This window comes from Drosophila rhopaloa, unplaced genomic scaffold (genome assembly GCF_018152115.1).
Source record: "Drosophila rhopaloa isolate 14029-0021.01 unplaced genomic scaffold, ASM1815211v1 contig_36, whole genome shotgun sequence".
Lineage (NCBI taxonomy): Eukaryota > Metazoa > Arthropoda > Insecta > Diptera > Drosophilidae > Drosophila > Drosophila rhopaloa.
Genome location: NW_025335130.1, coordinates 1841199 through 1860891, shown reverse-complemented (window position 1 = coordinate 1860891; position 19693 = coordinate 1841199). Strand labels below are relative to the sequence as shown.

The 19693-nt window shown below is 39.6% G+C and overlaps 1 protein-coding gene across 8 annotated transcripts in view; it reads right to left on the bottom strand.

The window, feature by feature from the left end:
- Window positions 1-19693, bottom strand: part of LOC108038729 — a 189459-nt gene that overhangs the window by 130549 nt on the left and 39217 nt on the right. For 2 of the 8 annotated variants that reach the window (XM_044461472.1, XM_044461465.1), the window contains exons 2-6: window positions 17772-17899; window positions 17519-17674; window positions 13213-13340; window positions 12960-13115; window positions 8660-8787 (exon numbers count right to left, since the gene is read on the bottom strand). The gene's annotated coding sequence lies outside the window, so the exon portion shown is untranslated. Of the gene's footprint in view, window positions 1-8659; window positions 8788-12959; window positions 13135-13212; window positions 13341-17518; window positions 17694-17771; window positions 17900-19693 lie in introns of all 8 variants that reach the window. The other 6 variants (XM_044461466.1, XM_044461467.1, XM_044461471.1 and 3 more) reach the window with 6 other exon arrangements.

Below are 19693 nucleotides of genomic sequence, written 5' to 3'. Positions count from 1 at the left end.
ACCTCATAAATCATTAATTAGTTTCTTTGGACCGAATATAAACTTCAAAGTTCATGTGTAGGTAAGCCATCTGCTTTTAATGCAGAATGATCTGAATAGTTGAAAAGTTCTGAATAATATTTTTCTTATCTAGCGGTATTAACCGCATTAAAAGCTAATACACATTATTTAAATTTTAATCTAAACTACTATATAAAAGTCTTCGAATAAAAAATGGGTCAGTGGTAAATTCCTACCAGAGCGGATTGACATAAAAATCTAGAAAAATCCGCATAATTCTGAAATAATTAGGAGACGTGTGTGAGGTACAAATTAAAACAATAAACGACCCCAAAGTGCCCCAAAATTCGATTCGTTTTTTTTTTTATTCTTTCTTTTGCCATTTTTCTGTTATAAATGTTGTTAAAATGGTTTAAAAAAGTATGATCATAATCTTATGGCATAGCCGCAACTAACTGCATTTAAATTTTTTGGAAATTCAGCCTCCTTAACCAAGTCCCCAATATTTTCCAATTCTCTTATGCGTGACGTCACGGCCTCCACATATGTTTGTATGTATGTTCTGCTGGCGCACTTTGCATTAAGTCGTAAATGAGTGTATGTAGCATTTTAAGTGTGACCGCGCAGGGGAAAAAATGAAAATACCAGTCACAAAAAATTTAAAATGCGCGGTTAAAAAATCGATTATATCGCAAATCTTTTCATTTGTTTTCAAATGTTGAGTTATCTACAAACTTTGGATTTGTAAAAAACAAAAATAAACAATGATTCGCTCTGCACGCACGAAATATGTATATCCAAAAAATCAAGATAATACTGATATCCTTTTGCTAAAAGAATATTTAATTTACATTTCCACAACAGATTTAAGACATTTTGTAACCGATTTTTGTCATTTAAAATTCAAATCGCATTGATAATATTAAAAGAACATTAAATATTCAAACCAATTGATTCTTACGCTCTTTATTACACGTGCCTCATATTGTTTAAACAAATGCAAATGTTTAAACAATTTGATTCACGGCGTCCCCCACCTGTCTTTATTAATATAATCTTTTTCTTTTGCATACTTCTTTACGTCCCATTAAATGACCGTTTGCTGTAATTAATTCAAGTGAAACATAACCTGTTGGTCGTGTACAAATACTTCATTATTTGCCAATTGTTTTTTTTTTTTTAATGTGTGGAAAGAAGGTGTGTAAAGAGGGGTTGGGGGCCCAAAAACGCCAAAACTGTAATTAGGTGACAGATGGACAGCCTCTTAAAATTGTTAACCAAGATAAAAATAAAGGAAATTGTATTATTGGGGACGCATTTAACTTTTCCTTTGGCATATTTCTTAATTTTTCTTACATAAATATTTGCTTTCCTTATAAGCGTTGTCTACTGTGGATTCTCTTTTAAACTTCTGCTAAATCGTCAACAGTATGTGATTTTTATACCCGTTACTCGTAGAGTAAAAGGGTATATTGTATTCGTGCAAAAGTATGTAACAGCTAGAAGGAAGCGTTTCCGACCCTATAAAGTATATATATTCTTGATCAGGATCACCTCCTGAGTTGATATAGCCATGTCCGTCTGTCCGTCTGTCCGTCTGTCTGTCTGTCTGTCTGTCTGTCTGTCTGTCTGTCTGTCTGTCTGTCTGTCTGTCCGTATGAACGCTGAGATCTCGGAAACTATAAAAGCTAGAAGATTGGCATTTTGCATGTAGATTTTAGAAGTTCCTACGCAGCGCAAGTTTGTTTCAAAATGGTGCCACGCCCCCTTTAACGCCCACAATCGCTTATATACGATTTTAAAAATTTAAATATTTCGGAAAAGTAAAAATGCAGTTTTATTGTGTTTATCAATACCTATCGAAATGTAGAAGAAATTTTTCAAATCGGACCATTCGTTAAAAAGTTATGCGTGATCAAAGTTTCTATCTCCATCTCCCTCGCACTCCCTTTACCTGAGTAACGGGTATCTGATAGTCGGGGCACCCGACTATAGCGTTCTCTCTTGTTTATTAACCCTTTCGTTACCAATGTGCATAAAATTACCTTTTCTACATTCTTCGGTTGTAATAGTAATAGTACATTAATATTATTTGTCAAGCAATAACATCACTAGAAGAAAGTAAACATAGCATGGCTTAAATGTTAAAAAAATGTATATTTGTTAAATTAAAATTTTAATTCTTTAATTTCAATTTGTAATTAAAAAAAATAAAAAAAATTAAAAATTAAAAATAAAGAGTTCTAATCTAAATATAAACAAAAACAATGAAGAGTCTTAATTTTAGATTGTTTTTGAAAAACACTTTGTTTTTATTTTTGTCCTTCAATATAATGTATCGCCCTTAACTGCAAAACAAAAGATGTGGCAAAATAAAATGTAAGCGATCGGTATTTAAAAAAAAATTAAAATTAATATAATTATAGAAAAAGATCCTACCATATTTAAAATCTTCGGCACAAAAAGGTTAAGTTCAAAGAGAGGGAAGTAATCTGATGGAATACGCACACATACATCCGTAATTCGGCAAATTTGGACTTATATATGTTTTTAGGCGAATTGCTGCCTGTCAGTTTTAAAATGAATCCCCATGGAAATGGTGCTGGGCAGTGGGTTGCATGGCAACCCAATTACACGGCAGCTCCAGCTAGCTATTCGTATCCGTATCAAGCTGCAGTTCCGCCTCCAGTTGTGTGCCAACAAGTCCCGCAACCCGTACCCGTCCAGCACTTCACGCAGCATTTCCCGCAACACGTTGCGCAACATGTACCGCAACATGCGCAATGTGTTCAGGTGAAATCAACAGATGAGCAAGAAACTAAAAATTTTATGGGAAAAAACAAACGACAACAAAACTGGGTTAACATTAACCAGCAATTGAAAACGCAAAATAAAACCATAACAACTTTGACGCAAACGTGCAAGAGGATGCAGAACGAATTAAAAACAATGAAGAAGAAGGTAGCAGACCTGGAAAAAACTCACGAAAACGTATCTCTTATGGAAAGGAGATTTAAGAACCTGTGCCTTCAGCCAGGTCGTAGACCTTCAATTTAATCAAAATTGTTAATTTTTTGACAAAAATAAAATTTAAAAATTTAAGTTTTTTGTTTTTTATTCTTTTTTTTTCTCATCTTTAGCAAAATTGCAAGTGAACAACAATAAAACCAACCATTTAATCTTCTCCTTTTGCATACATTTGTACTTCTCATTAAATGATCTTTTGCTGTAATGCATTTAAGTGGCAATATAGCTCAGGTGTTAGAGGTTGTATATAAATGTAATGTGATCTGTAGGTCGTGGGTTCAAACCCACTTCAGTTCTTACCAAAAATGATGTTGACATTTTTTTTTTTTTGGAAAGTGAAATCCAAGATTGGTAAGAACTCGGTTTGAAAACACGACCCTTAAATTGCAAGGAAACCACATCGTACAACAACACCAACTCTTTAGGAATGCTATTACCTAAGACTTCTTCTTCATGAAGTGCGGGGACCAACCTCATTGTTATTTCTTAAAACAGTTAATAACATTACGTATGCTACATTTCAATTGGCATGTAAGGCTTTGGGCTTACTAGAAGATGACACACACTGGGAATATACCCTAAAGGAAGCAGCTTTATGTAAATCGCCAATTCAATTACGTGATTTATTTGCGGTGATGTTAGTAAATTGTCAAATGGCTGATGCCGCACATCTTTGGGAAATGTATAAAGAAAGCTTTTCAGAAGACATTTTGTACGAGTTTTCTCTAATAGTGGCAGAAGTCAATCAAGATCTACTGGATAGAGTGTTTAATAAATGTCTTATTTTAATCGAAGATATAACACTGTCCATTGGAGGTACGTGTCTATTAGACTATGGTTTGCCCGAACCGATTAGAGTTAGTAGACCACTTCAAAATAGGGAATATTTAAACGAAATAAATTACAATATTAATGAATTCGAATTAAGTAAAGACGAAAATTCCCTTAACGATGAGCAAAGAATGGCATTTCAAAAAATATTACAAAGTGTTCAAAATGAAAACGGTGAAATATTTTTTTTGGATGCCCCGGTGGCACAGGCAAGACATTTTTATTGAATTTGTTGTTAGCAAAATTACGACATAATAATAATGTAGCATTGGCTGTTGCTTCTTCAGGTATAGCTGCTACGCTGTTAAATGGGGGACGCACAGCCCACTCTGTGTTTAAACTCCCATTGGATTTAATAAATGTAGAAACACCATGTTGCTCAATATCTAAACGGTGTAATATGGCATTGGTTTTTCAAGAATGTAGACTTATTGTTTGGGATGAATGCACAATGGCTCATAAGAGTGCTTTTGAAGCGTTGGATAGAATGTTGAAAGATATTCGTGGTAATGATTTTCTAATGGGAGGTATGACGGTTTTATTATCTGGAGATTTTCGTCAAACGCTTCCTGTAGTTCCTCGAGGAACAAGGGCAGATGAAATACAAGCCTGCTTAAAATCATCATTTCTTTGGCCTACTACTCAAAAATTGTGCCTGACAAAAAACATGCGTGTGCATTTAAAAGGCGATACAACTGCTGGAATTTTTGCACATACATTATTGAGAATTGGAGACGGTCTTTTTCCAACTGTCGAAGGAAAAATAATTATTCCTTCAGGTTTAGGAACTGTTGTAACTTCCCTTGAGGAGCTCACATCAAATATATTTCCGGAAATTTCAAAAATCTCAACCAAATCATTAGATTGGTTTTCGGAGAGAGCAATATTAACTGCTAGAAATGATAGAGCTGTGGTAATAAATAACATACTGTTAAAATCATTTGATGGTATTGAAGTTACGTATAATTCTATTGATTCAGTCACTGAAGTTGATGAAGCAGTTCATTTTCCGGTTGAATTTCTCAACCAACAAAATCCACCTGGACTTCCCTTACACATTCTAAAGCTTAAGATTGGTGCACCAATTATGCTGTTGAGAAATTTAAGACCTCCAAAACTATGTAACGGTACAAGATTGCAAGTAAAAGCTTTTCATAACAATTTAATCGAAGCTGTGGTTTTTACTGGCTGTGCCAAAGGAGAAATTGTTTTTATACCACGAATACCCCTAATACCATCAAATCTACCGTTTCAGTTTAAAAGACTTCAGTTCCCTGTAAAAGTTTGCTTTGCAATAACGATAAATAAATCGCAAGGGACGATTAAGGGACGATTGCTTCTCTCATGGTCAGTTTTATGTGGCCTGTTCAAGAGTTAGCTCCTCTGAGTCTTTAATTATTTTAGCGCCAGAAGGAAAATCAAAAAATATCGTTTATAGAGAAGTCTTGCAAAAATGTTAAACATTTCTAATTAAAATGCACTGTGGAATAGGCCTCATGGGGAAACCAAAAAAAAAAAAAAACGCGCCAAAACCTCTACCTCTATGGTGGTGTGGAAATGTGGAATGGTTTTAGTTTAAATAAAGTAGCAAATAAAAAAGTTAATCAAAAGTATAGTTTTAAGCGATATAGTTAGGAAATTGCTAATCTTAATTTCCGCAGGCGAAGCTGCGGGCTACCTTGCTAGTAATAATAATAATAACAATAACGTAAAGGTGGTAAAGTTAAAGTTTTCTCACTGTCCCAAGCGAGCTTTTGGTAGCCAAATGCCCTGGCTACTTTTTGACGCAAAATATGATGCTAAAAGAGTTTGAAGCTTAGATAATCAAGAAGGCGCCAGTGGGAGTACGACTTCTTAGTCATGGCCAAACCATGACTAACCAAAACCATCTTCCTCTTCAGCTCTATCTTTAAAATACTAACATCTAACTTATATCCTTTCCTTTGCTTTTCTATTATCGTGTTTACAGAAACCAGATTAAAGCCGTAGATTCTAAACGAAGAGGTTTTTTCAGGTAAGTACAGAATATAAAGTACTGACCGTCCACTAGACGGTGGTGAAGTCTTAATTGGCGTGGACTCAAGCCTTACTTCAGAGGAGTTATTTTTTTGACGAATTTAATATTATTAAATTTTATTGCGTAAGTTATCGTTTCCTGGTATCTCTATAAATATATCTTGCTAACTATTCGTTATCAAGTCTGTTTCAAAAAAAGGTTTTTCGAGAAAAAATTAAAAGTGCAGCCGAAGAGAGCGGACGTTTCGCGCGACTCCCGGAAAAATTGAAGAAAGTGGATGTACTAAAGATAAATAAAATATTAAATAACTAAATAGGTGTATTACAAAATAGGCAAAAAGACGCTAAAACAAAACTAGTTATCAACACACAAAATCAGTGATATGACTAAAACAACTGAAAATTATTTTATAATAGTGCCACGCTAAAAGTTCAATGGACCAATAAAGAGCGCATAAGCTCCGTGAGCCAAAGAGACGGATACTTCTCATTTCTCTACACCCGATAGCGAAGTGCAAAAAACGTCTACAAAGAGTCACCCGGCTCTACTGTCAGTCGATACCCATAGAGCCTGTTCTTGCTCACTCTCTCTATTTACTCTTACTCCTACGGCGTGGAGTTTTCAGCGTAGCGCTGGTCGGGGCCAGAAATTTTCATGTTGCTCTGCCCACAAAAGTGAATTTTCACGAAACCAATCTTGAAGAACTAAATTGACGAACATATCCGAGCTGCATCCAAATACCTTAGCTTGGAAAAACTACCACACTCACCAACTAAAAAGCCGCAAAGGATTGCAAGTTGTACTAAAAGGAATCGCGCCCAACGTAACTTCTTATGAAGTTATCGATGCCCTCAAAGAAAACGGGTTTTCTCCAAAGAACGTAAGTATTAACAGAAACAAAAACCGCAACCGCTCTTCAAGGTGGGGCAGAGTCTTGAAGAAAAATGCATCCCATTTATAACGTGCAATACCTATTGCACTTAAGAATTCAGGAACGGCCCAGTTACAAAGTGTCAGGAGAATGGACACACCAGGAAATACTGCACACTTGGATCAGTCTGTGTAGTTTGTGGAGACTTTCACAATTCAGCTAACTTGCCTGCCAACAATGCAGACCCCAAAAGAAGAAATGTGGAAACTTGGGAGGAAATCACACGGCAAATTACAGGGGCTGGGTGGTCTACAAGGTGTTGAAAAAACGCAAACCAACAATGCAGACCCCAAAAGAAGAAATGTGGAAACTTGGGAGGAAATCACACGGCAAATTACAGGGGCTGGGTGGTCTACAAGGTGTTGAAAAAACGCAAACCGAGCGGCAATGGCGTTTCCCGGCACAAACTTGAAATAACACAGTTCCTGAATAAAAATAATATGGACATTATGCTACTGATAGAGAAGCACCTCACAAGTAAATACAACTTCCAAATAGGAGGCTACACCTTCTACCTTCTAATCAGGGAACGCATCAAACACCACTTTCACCAAAGGTTTGCAACTAATTACTTACAGGTCACGTCTATCAAAGTACAGTCAGGTAGCGAAGACCTTTCCATAGCCGCTGTTTACTGTCCGCCTCGCTTTACAATTTCAGAAGGAAAATTCATGGATTTTTACAACTTACTTGGAGATTGCTTCATAGCAGCAGGAGACGATAATGCCAATCATACCCATTGGGGATCACGACTCGTGACTCCTAAAGAAAGTCAATTATATAATGCAATTATAAAACTGACCAACAAATTGGACTATGTTTCATCAGTTACCACATACCGGCCAGCAGACCCAGAAAAATTGATTTTGCGGTGCCAAAAAACATTTCACGCAATATAATAGGCACCAAAGAGCTTTCGGACCTTTCATTAGACCATTCGTCAGTGCTAATAACTCTCCTTCAAAGCTCAGAAACTACAGATCACCCCACAGACTGACATCTCACAGAACAAACTGGTTAAAATATAAAATGTATGTATGCTCCAATGATGTTCTTGAAGATGTACTCGCACTGACAGCAGCTACTATTTCGAAACCACAAGGGGAGGACGTGCAAGCCAACCATTTCAAAACTAAACTGGAATTGGAACAGCTTGTGCTAAAAAAGTGGAGTCTGCGACGTGCTGGGCAAACCAACAGATCGCAATCTTTAAAACAACGTATTAAGGAAGCCACTCGCACACTAAACCAAGCCCTGAAGAAAGACGCTGAAAATGCACAACTACGTTACATCGAAAAACTTTCGCCAATCAGTAAAAAACATCCTCTGTAAAGGGCACATCCAAATCTGAGCTCTTTAATCGAAACAGTCACTCCTATAAAAAACTCATCAGGAGGCCCGCAGCGACGAAGATAGAGCCGAAACTTTTGCTTCAAATCTCCGCAGCGTTTTCTAGCATCCTTTTTCTTACATCATATCCAAACTGTTCACGATATCTATAGAATCTTCCCAATTTTCCTATATTAAAAAAAAATCATCTCTTCACATTTACAAAAAAATTATTACTCCCCATTTGCAATTACTGCAAATATTATTTTACCTTCTTGTTCCATTAGACTACTGTTAATTAATTTATCCTCCCTAGCCACCCGAGGGACGATGCTTGGTATGGTTTTTATTTATAACCTCATTCGTGGTATGATTGATAGCCCCGTCTTGGTAGGTCGGCTTAACTCTTCTGTGCCAAGTAGATAAACTGAAATTATATTTCTCTACTATTAAACCATTGTAGATCCAACTATGACTTGCATAAAACTTTCAGAGTATTATGGTTTTAACTTAACTTAACTTACTTTATTAGCACAAGATTAGGTCTTACTCTTTTTTCCCGAATTTTTCTAGCGTCTGTTTTCTCTCGAATCGTGTCGTGCGACACTCAGCTACGCTCCTCGGTCGGTTGGGCGGGTGGTACGCCGTGAACCTATGCGGGAAAAAGAAAAATAATTATTTTATAATAACTCGATTTTTTTGAACTTTTTAATTATGCACAGAAAATAATTATGAAATATTTCTTCGGACCAACAATTTAATTTTGGATAGAAATGAAATCAGTGATATGACCAAGTTTTTCTTTTTTTGGGTCTCAAAAAATTAAATCTAAGTTACGGAAAAATTAGTTCGCAATTCTGCAAAAGCGGAAAAACTGTGATATCACTGAATGAAATTGCAGCGGAGTTCATGCTGAAGTGATTTCTGTGAATTCCCTGATAAATTGAAATATATACTCGTATTATAACCAGAGCTCGCAAAAAACTGTCGACCGTTTCTTGTTGTCTGCAAATAAGTGTATTTTCCTGACGTTTTACGAAAAGACTCAGAGAGCAACCGATTTATGGGTTCTTGAATGAGCTCGCTCGCTCTCAGAGCGAAACCGTTTTTTTCTATTCTGTTTGGTTCTGGTTGTTCCAAGACCTTTTTTTCGTATTCAGTTAAGCAAAAGGTCTTATGCGTTTTCTTCGTTGTGAGGCACCGTAAAAGCTGCCCCACATCCAGCGGATAAAAATGTACATATTCACACAAATATTGGTAGATAATAAGATAATAATGATAAGATAATAATTTAAGATGTACATATTGGTAGATAATAAGAAAAACTAGTACTAAGTTAGGATAGGCCACGGAGGCAGGCAAGAAGCCAAAAGAGCCGTTAAGTTCATTAAAACAGGCGTTATTTAATGTATTAATTAGGATCTCAGCTGATCAGGCACTCTACTCAGCGAGTTAGGCGATCTACACACGATCGGATTAGGCGACCTACGCACGGATCCAGTGTTGAGAAGCGAGAACCCGGCTGGCTATATAAACCCGGCGGCTGCTAGTCCAGTCTCTTTTCATTCGCCCCCAGTCAAAGAACAAGCATCGAAGCAGAGAAAACCACGCAAAGGACACGCAGGACACCAAGGACCCGCAGGACATCAAGGATTAGGACGAAGGACCCTAGTGAGTAGAGTGCGAGAGAGATAGGGAGAGACAGGGAAAGAAAATAGTGCGGCTAGGGAAAATATACAGATAGAAAAGAGGAAGAAAAGCCCACAAAGATAACCAAGAAAAATAAAAACGAAAACACGGACAATAAGAACAGCGAACATACACCGAGTTGGATTTATTTCTTCCCTGACCCTCAGAGCCCTGATCCGCGTGTGCTAAAACAGTGGCCTAAGCCAAGCTGGTTGCGTTTTCGAGAAGATTCCTCTGCGCAACTGGACTTTGGTGGCAACCACGTGCACAGACGTGAAGGCGTGCAAGTACGGGTTTTCTTTCCGCTTGCATAGCTTTCCGTCGCGATTCCGGTCGACACACCCAAGCCCCAAGTAACCCGAACCCGACCAGCGTGTGCCAAACAGTGGCCCAAGCCAAGCCGGTTGCGTTTTCGAGAAGATTCCTCTGCGCAACTGGACTTTGGTGGCAACCACGTGCACAGACGTGAAGGCGTGCAAGTACGGCTTTCCGTCTCGGTTTCGACCGACGCACACCCATCCCGAACAGTGGGAGCATTTCCCAGAACTGGGAGCGCTGACTTCTGTCCATGTTTATAGACGATTCCTCTGCGTGGGCGTGAAACAGCGCCCCAGGCGGCGGGAGTTGACACAGTGGTACGGGCCAATCCCCCCACTGTGCCTCCTCCGGTACGCACGTGACGGCTTTCACTCGTTCGCGTCTGGCCCAAATTCGAGTCCCAAATGCCTGCTCTGACCCGCCAATAAGGCCCACCGCGCGCATCGGCGACTGCGTCCAGATTGCCCGCCTCTCCTCGTCCCCGCTTATTTACAAATTCGATTGTAAAGGATCCTGGGGAGACTGAGCTCCATCCCAGCCGTAGAAACATCCTTACATCGTTAAGCGTCTGTTTTGCAGATATATGAAATATGGAATCAAAATGGAACTTGTTAACAAAAATATTTGAAAATAAATTTAAAATTCTCTATTAAACAAATTATATTATTTCTTTTTCACAACAACGAAAGTAAATGTGAAGACCGTTTGCATTTACTTTTTCGGTCAATCGGTCTTTTGCTGACTCTCATTTTGCGACCGTTTCTCATTCCGCTCTTTACGCACTGCTCATTGAAAGAGCGATATACAAATATCTCAACAAAAAGCACTCAACAGAAAACATAAATGAAGACAGCAAGAGTCTTTTGCTCAGAGCGAGAGAGTATGAACTTTTTCGGTTGTGCTCGCAACGAGAGCGCAAGAAGAAAAACTGTCAACAGTTATTTGCGAGCTATGATTATAACACTTTAGTAAAACCACTAACCATACAACATATAGACTGGTCATTTCATACAACGAAAGTGGTCACAAAAATTTCAAAGCGGCAGGCCCCACAGCTGGTAGCGGCAGGCCCCGGACACTTCGTTCGCTTTCGGGTTTTTTTCGCTCTGATTCTTATTCTCATTTTGACGCTCGCGCGCTCATTACTCGAGTTCGGTCGTGCAGTCGCAGAGACGCGCATTTTGAAGAAGGTTGCCCTGCGCTTGAATTGGGCTTTGTATGTATGCGTGTTCATGCATTCTCATACAGGAGTGCATGTGTGCGATCATTTCATTTCGATGCACCAATAATATTTTGTATTTTGCTACTTTTCAGACTTGGTACCCTAACAATATGAGCGTATTCACTATTGGGTTAATGAGAATAAGAATAAGAATATTATATGTTATAGTATATTTTTATATTTTTTAATATTTCAGCATATATTTTATATTGGTTTACAAATTCAAATCAGTGGTAGCAGAAAAATGTTTTGCATATATGTATGTATTGTAACCACCCTGTTTTGGGAGACGGTATAGCTCGCCGTGGTTACGGTTCATGACAGATATTTATATTTTCCTCTATAGATCAATTTAACGCTTGAAAAACAACAATTGAAAAAACGCAAACCGTGCGGCAATGGCGTTTCCCGGCACAAACTTGAAATAACACAGTTCCTGAATAAAAATAATATGGACATTATGCTACTGATAGAGAAGCACCTCACAAGTAAATACAACTGCCAAATAGGAGGCTACACCTTCTACCTTCTAATCAGGGAACGCATCAAACACCACTTTCACCAAAGGTTTGCAACTAATTACTTACAGGTCACGTCTATCAAAGTGCAGTCAGGTAGCGAAGACCTTTCCATAGCCGCTGTTTACTGTCCGCCTCGCTTTACAATTTCAGAAGGAAAATTCATGGATTTTTACAACTTACTTGGAGATTGCTTCATAGCAGCAGGAGACGATAATGCCAATCATACCCATTGGGGATCACGACTCGTGACTCCCAAAGAAAGTCAATTATATAATGCAATTATAAAACTGACCAACAAATTGGACTATGTTTCATCAGTTACCACATACCAGCCAGCAGACCCAGAAAAGTTGATTTTGCGGTGCCAAAAAACATTTCACGCAATATAATAGGCGCCAAAGAGCTTTCGGACCTTTCATTAGACCATTCGTCAGTGCTAATAACTCTCCTTCAAAGCTCAGAAACTACAGATCACCCCACAGACTGACATCTCACAGAACAAAATGTATGTATGCTCCAATGATGTTCTTGAAGATGTACTCGCACTGACAGCAGCTACTATTTCGAAACCACAAGGGGAGGACGTGCAAGCCAACCATTTCAAAACTAAACTGGAATTGGAACAGCTTGTGCTAAAAAAGTGGAGTCTGCGACGTGCTGGGCAAACCAACAGATCGCAATCTTTAAAACAACGTATTAAGGAAGCCACTCGCACACTAAACCAAGCCCTGAAGAAAGACGCTGAAAATGCACAACTACGTTACATCGAAAAACTTTCGCCAATCAATAAAAAACATCCTCTGTAAAGGGCACATCCAAATCTGAGCTCTTTAATCGAAACAGTCACTCCTATAAAAAACTCATCAGGAGGCCCGCAGCGACGAAGATAGAGCCGAAACTTTTGCTTCAAATCTCCGCAGCGTTTTCTAGCACCCTTTTTCTTACATCATATCCAAACTGTTCACGATATCTATAGAATCTTCCCAATTTTCCTATATTAAAAAAAAATCATCTCTTCACATTTACAAAAAAATTATTACTCCCCATTTGCAATTACTGCAAATATTATTTTACCTTCTTGTTCCATTAGACTACTGTTAATTAATTTATCCTCCCTAGCCACCCGAGGGACGATGCTTGGTATGGTTTTTATTTATAACCTCATTCGTGGTATGATTGATAGCCCCGTCTTGGTAGGTCGGCTTAACTCTTCTGTGCCAAGTAGATAAACTGAAATTATATTTCTCTACTATTAAACCATTGTAGATCCAACTATGACTTGCATAAAACTTTCAGAGTATTATGGTTTTAACTTAACTTAACTTACTTTATTAGCACAAGATTAGGTCTTACTCTTTTTTCCCGAATTTTTCTAGCGTCTGTTTTCTCTCGAATCGTGTCGTGCGACACTCAGCTACGCTCCTCGGTCGGTTGGGCGGGTGGTACGCCGTGAACCTATGCGGGAAAAAGAAAAATAATTATTTTATAATAACTCGATTTTTTTGAACTTTTTAATTATGCACAGAAAATAATTATGAAATATTTCTTCGGACCAACAATTTAATTTTGGATAGAAATGAAATCAGTGATATGACCAAGTTTTTCTTTTTTTTGGGTCTCAAAAAATTAAATCTAAGTTACGGAAAAATTAGTTCGCAATTCTGCAAAAGCGGAAAAACTGTGATATCACTGAATGAAATTGCAGCGGAGTTCATGCTGAAGTGATTTCTGTGAATTCCCTGATAAATTGAAATATATACTCGTATTATAACCAGAGCTCGCAAAAAACTGTCGACCGTTTCTTGTTGTCTGCAAATAAGTGTATTTTCCTGACGTTTTACGAAAAGACTCAGAGAGCAACCGATTTATGGGTTCTTGAATGAGCTCGCTCGCTCTCAGAGCGAAACCGTTTTTTTCTATTCTGTTTGGTTCTGGTTGTTCCAAGACCTTTTTTTCGTATTCAGTTAAGCAAAAGGTCTGATGCGTTTTCTTCGTTGTGAGGCACCGTAAAAGCTGCCCCACATCCAGCGGATAAAAATGTACATATTCACACAAATATTGGTAGATAATAAGATAATAATGATAAGATAATAATTTAAGATGTACATATTGGTAGATAATAAGAAAAACTAGTACTAAGTTAGGATAGGCCACGGAGGCAGGCAAGAAGCCAAAAGAGCCGTTAAGTTCAAAACTTCGGCCGCTAGCCGGTAGTTCAAACAGGCGTTATTTAATGTATTAATTAGGATCTCAGCTGATCAGGCACTCTACTCAGCGAGTTAGGCGATCTACACACGATCGGATTAGGCGACCTACGCACGGATCCAGTGTTGAGAAGCGAGAACCCGGCTGGCTATATAAACCCGGCGGCTGCTAGTCCAGTCTCTTTTCATTCGCCCCCAGTCAAAGAACAAGCATCGAAGCAGAGAAAACCACGCAAAGGACACGCAGGACACCAAGGACCCGCAGGACATCAAGGATTAGGACGAAGGACCCTAGTGAGTAGAGTGCGAGAGAGATAGAAAGAGACAGGGAAAGAAAATAGTGCGGCTAGGGAAAATATATAGATAGAAAAGAGGAAGAAAAGCCCACAAAGATAACCAAGAAAAATAAAAACGAAAACACGGACAATAAGAACAGCGAACATACACCGAGTTGGATTTATTTCTTCCCTGACCCTCAGAGCCCTGATCCGCGTGTGCTAAAACAGTGGCCTAAGCCAAGCTGGTTGCGTTTTCGAGAAGATTCCTCTGCGCAACTGGACTTTGGTGGCAACCACGTGCACAGACGTGAAGGCGTGCAAGTACGGGTTTTCTTTCCGCTTGCATAGCTTTCCGTCGCGATTCCGGTCGACACACCCAAGCCCCAAGTAACCCGAACCCGACCCGCGTGTGCCAAACAATGGCCCAAGCCAAGCCGGTTGCGTTTTCGAGAAGATTCCTCTGCGCAACTGGACTTTGGTGGCAACCACGTGCACAGACGTGAAGGCGTGCAAGTACGGGTTTTCTTTCCGCTTGCATAGCTTTCCGTCTCGGTTTCGACCGACGCACACCCATCCCGAACAGTGGGAGCATTTCCCAGAACTGGGAGCGCTGACTTCTGTCCATGTTTAGAGACGATTCCTCTGCGTGGGCGTGAAACAGCGCCCCAGGCGGCGGGAGTTGACACAGTGGTACGGGCCAATCCCCCCACTGTGCCTCCTCCGGTACGCACGTACGCAAATGCCTGCTCTGACCCGCCAATAAGGCCCACCGCGCGCATCGGCGACTGCGTCCAGATTGCCCGCCTCTCCTCGTCCCCGCTTATTTACAAATTCGATTGTAAAGGATCCTGGGGAGACTGAGCTCCATCCCAGCCGTAGAAACATCCTTACATCGTTAAGCGTCTGTTTTGCAGATATATGAAATATGGAATCAAAATGGAACTTGTTAACAAAAATATTTGAAAATAAATTTAAAATTCTCTATTAAACAAATTATATTATTTCTTTTTCACAACAACGAAAGTAAATGTGAAGACCGTTTGCATTTACTTTTTCGGTCAATCGGTCTTTTGCTGACTCTCATTTTGCGACCGTTTCTCATTCCGCTCTTTACGCACTGCTCATTGAAAGAGCGATATACAAATATCTCAACAAAAAGCACTCAACAGAAAACATAAATGAAGACAGCAAGAGTCTTTTGCTCAAAGCGAGAGAGTATGAACTTTTTCGGTTGTGCTCGCAACGAGAGCGCAAGAAGAAAAACTGTCAACAGTTATTTGCGAGCTATGATTATAACACTTTAGTAAAACCACTAACCATACAACATATAGACTGGTCATTTCATACAACGAAAGTGGTCACAAAAATTTCAAAGCGGCAGGCCCCACAGCTGGTAGCGGCAGGCCCCGGACACTTCGTTCGCTTTCGGGTTTTTTTCGCTCTGATTCTTATTCTCATTTTGACGCTCGCGCGCTCATTACTCGAGTTCGGTCGTGCAGTCGCAGAGACGCGCATTTTGAAGAAGGTTGCCCTGCGCTTGAATTGGGCTTTGTATGTATGCGTGTTCATGCATTCTCATACAGGAGTGCATGTGTGCGATCATTTCATTTCGATGCACCAATAATATTTTGTATTTTGCTACTTTTCAGACTTGGTACCCTAACAATATGAGCGTATTCACTATTGGGTTAATGAGAATAAGAATAAGAATATTATATGTTATAGTATATTTTTATATTTTTTAATATTTCAGCATATATTTTATATTGGTTTACAAATTCAAATCAGTGGTAGCAGAAAAATGTTTTGCATATATGTATGTATTGTAACCACCCTGTTTTGGGAGACGGTATAGCTCGCCGTGGTTACGGTTCATGACAGATATTTATATTTTCCTCTATAGATCAATTTAACGCTTGAAAAACAACAATTGAAAAAACGCAAACCGTGCGGCAATGGCGTTTCCCGGCACAAACTTGAAATAACACAGTTCCTGAATAAAAATAATATGGACATTATGCTACTGATAGAGAAGCACCTCACAAGTAAATACAACTTCCAAATAGGAGGCTACACCTTCTACCTTCTAATCAGGGAACGCATCAAACACCACTTTCACCAAAGGTTTGCAACTAATTACTTACAGGTCACGTCTATCAAAGTGCAGTCAGGTAGCGAAGACCTTTCCATAGCCGCTGTTTACTGTCCGCCTCGCTTTACAATTTCAGAAGGAAAATTCATGGATTTTTACAACTTACTTGGAGATTGCTTCATAGCAGCAGGAGACGATAATGCCAATCATACCCATTGGGGATCACGACTCGTGACTCCCAAAGAAAGTCAATTATATAATGCAATTATAAAACTGACCAACAAATTGGACTATGTTTCATCAGTTACCACATACCAGCCAGCAGACCCAGAAAAGTTGATTTTGCGGTGCCAAAAAACATTTCACGCAATATAATAGGCGCCAAAGAGCTTTCGGACCTTTCATTAGACCATTCGTCAGTGCTAATAACTCTCCTTCAAAGCTCAGAAACTACAGATCACCCCACAGACTGACATCTCACAGAACAAAATGTATGTATGCTCCAATGATGTTCTTGAAGATGTACTCGCACTGACAGCAGCTACTATTTCGAAACCACAAGGGGAGGACGTGCAAGCCAACCATTTCAAAACTAAACTGGAATTGGAACAGCTTGTGCTAAAAAGTGGAGTCTGCGACGTGCTGGGCAAACCAACAGATCGCAATCTTTAAAACAACGTATTAAGGAAGCCACTCGCACACTAAACCAAGCCCTGAAGAAAGACGCTGAAAATGCACAACTACGTTACATCGAAAAACTTTCGCCAATCAGTAAAAAACATCCTCTGTAAAGGGCACATCCAAATCTGAGCTCTTTAATCGAAACAGTCACTCCTATAAAAAACTCATCAGGAGGCCCGCAGCGACGAAGATAGAGCCGAAACTTTTGCTTCAAATCTCCGCAGCGTTTTCTAGCACCCTTTTTCTTACATCATATCCAAACTGTTCACGATATCTATAGAATCTTCCCAATTTTCCTATATTAAAAAAAAATCATCTCTTCATATTTACAAAAAAATTATTACTCCCCATTTGCAATTACTGCAAATATTATTTTACCTTCTTGTTCCATTAGACTACTGTTAATTAATTTATCCTCCCTAGCCACCCGAGGGACGATGCTTGGTATGGTTTTTATTTATAACCTCATTCGTGGTATGATTGATAGCCCCGTCTTGGTAGGTCGGCTTAACTCTTCTGTGCCAAGTAGATAAACTGAAATTATATTTCTCTACTATTAAACCATTGTAGATCCAACTATGACTTGCATAAAACTTTCAGAGTATTATGGTTTTAACTTAACTTAACTTACTTTATTAGCACAAGATTAGGTCTTACTCTTTTTTCCCGAATTTTTCTAGCGTCTGTTTTCTCTCGAATCGTGTCGTGCGACACTCAGCTACGCTCCTCGGTCGGTTGGGCGGGTGGTACGCCGTGAACCTATGCGGGAAAAAGAAAAATAATTATTTTATAATAACTCGATTTTTTTGAACTTTTTAATTATGCACAGAAAATAATTATGAAATATTTCTTCGGACCAACAATTTAATTTTGGATAGAAATGAAATCAGTGATATGACCAAGTTTTTCTTTTTTTGGGTCTCAAAAAATTAAATCTAAGTTACGGAAAAATTAGTTCGCAATTCTGCAAAAGCGGAAAAACTGTGATATCACTGAATGAAATTGCAGCGGAGTTCATGCTGAAGTGATTTCTGTGAATTCCCTGATAAATTGAAATATATACTCGTATTATAACCAGAGCTCGCAGAAAACTGTCGACCGTTTCTTGTTGTCTGCAAATAAGTGTATTTTCCTGACGTTTTACGAAAAGACTCAGAGAGCAACCGATTTATGGGTTCTTGAATGAGCTCGCTCGCTCTCAGAGCGAAACCGTTTTTTCTATTCTGTTTGGTTCTGGTTGTTCCAAGACCTTTTTTCGTATTCAGTTAAGCAAAAGGTCTTATGCGTTTTCTTCGTTGTGAGGCACCGTAAAAGCTGCCCCACATCCAGCGGATAAAAATGTACATATTCACACAAATATTGGTAGATAATAAGATAATAATGATAAGATAATAATTTAAGATGTACATATTGGTAGATAATAAGAAAAACTAGTACTAAGTTAGGATAGGCCACGGAGGCAGGCAAGAAGCCAAAAGAGCCGTTAAGTTCAAAACTTCGGCCGTTAGCCGGTAGTTCAAACAGGCGTTATTTAATGTATTAATTAGGATCTCAGCTGATCAGGCACTCTACTCAGCGAGTTAGGCGATCTACACACGATCGGATTAGGCGACCTACGCACGGATCCAGTGTTGAGAAGCGAGAACCCGGCTGGCTATATAAACCCGGCGGCTGCTAGTCCAGTCTCTTTTCATTCGCCCCCAGTCAAAGAACAAGCATCGAAGCAGAGAAAACCACGCAAAGGACACGCAGGACACCAAGGACCCGCAGGACATCAAGGATTAGGACGAAGGACCCTAGTGAGTAGAGTGCGAGAGAGATAGAAAGAGACAGGGAAAGAAAATAGTGCGGCTAGGGAAAATATATAGATAGAAAAGAGGAAGAAAAGCCCACAAAGATAACCAAGAAAAATAAAAACGAAAACACGGACAATAAGAACAGCGAACATACACCGAGTTGGATTTATTTCTTCCCTGACCCTCAGAGCCCTGATCCGCGTGTGCTAAAACAGTGGCCTAAGCCAAGCTGGTTGCGTTTTCGAGAAGATTCCTCTGCGCAACTGGACTTTGGTGGCAACCACGTGCACAGACGTGAAGGCGTGCAAGTACGGGTTTTCTTTCCGCTTGCATAGCTTTCCGTCTCGGTTTCGACCGACGCACACCCATCCCGAACAGTGGGAGCATTTCCCAGAACTGGGAGCGCTGACTTCTGTCCATGTTTAGAGACGATTCCTCTGCGTGGGCGTGAAACAGCGCCCCAGGCGGCGGGAGTTGACACAGTGGTACGGGCCAATCCCCCACTGTGCCTCCTCCGGTACGCACGTGACGGCTTTCACTCGTTCGCGTCTGGCCCAAATTCGAGTCCCAAATGCCTGCTCTGACCCGCCAATAAGGCCCACCGCGCGCATCGGCGACTGCGTCCAGATTGCCCGCCTCTCCTCGTCCCCGCTTATTTACAAATTCGATTGTAAAGGATCCTGGGGAGACTGAGCTCCATCCCAGCCGTAGAAACATCCTTACATCGTTAAGCGTCTGTTTTGCAGATATATGAAAT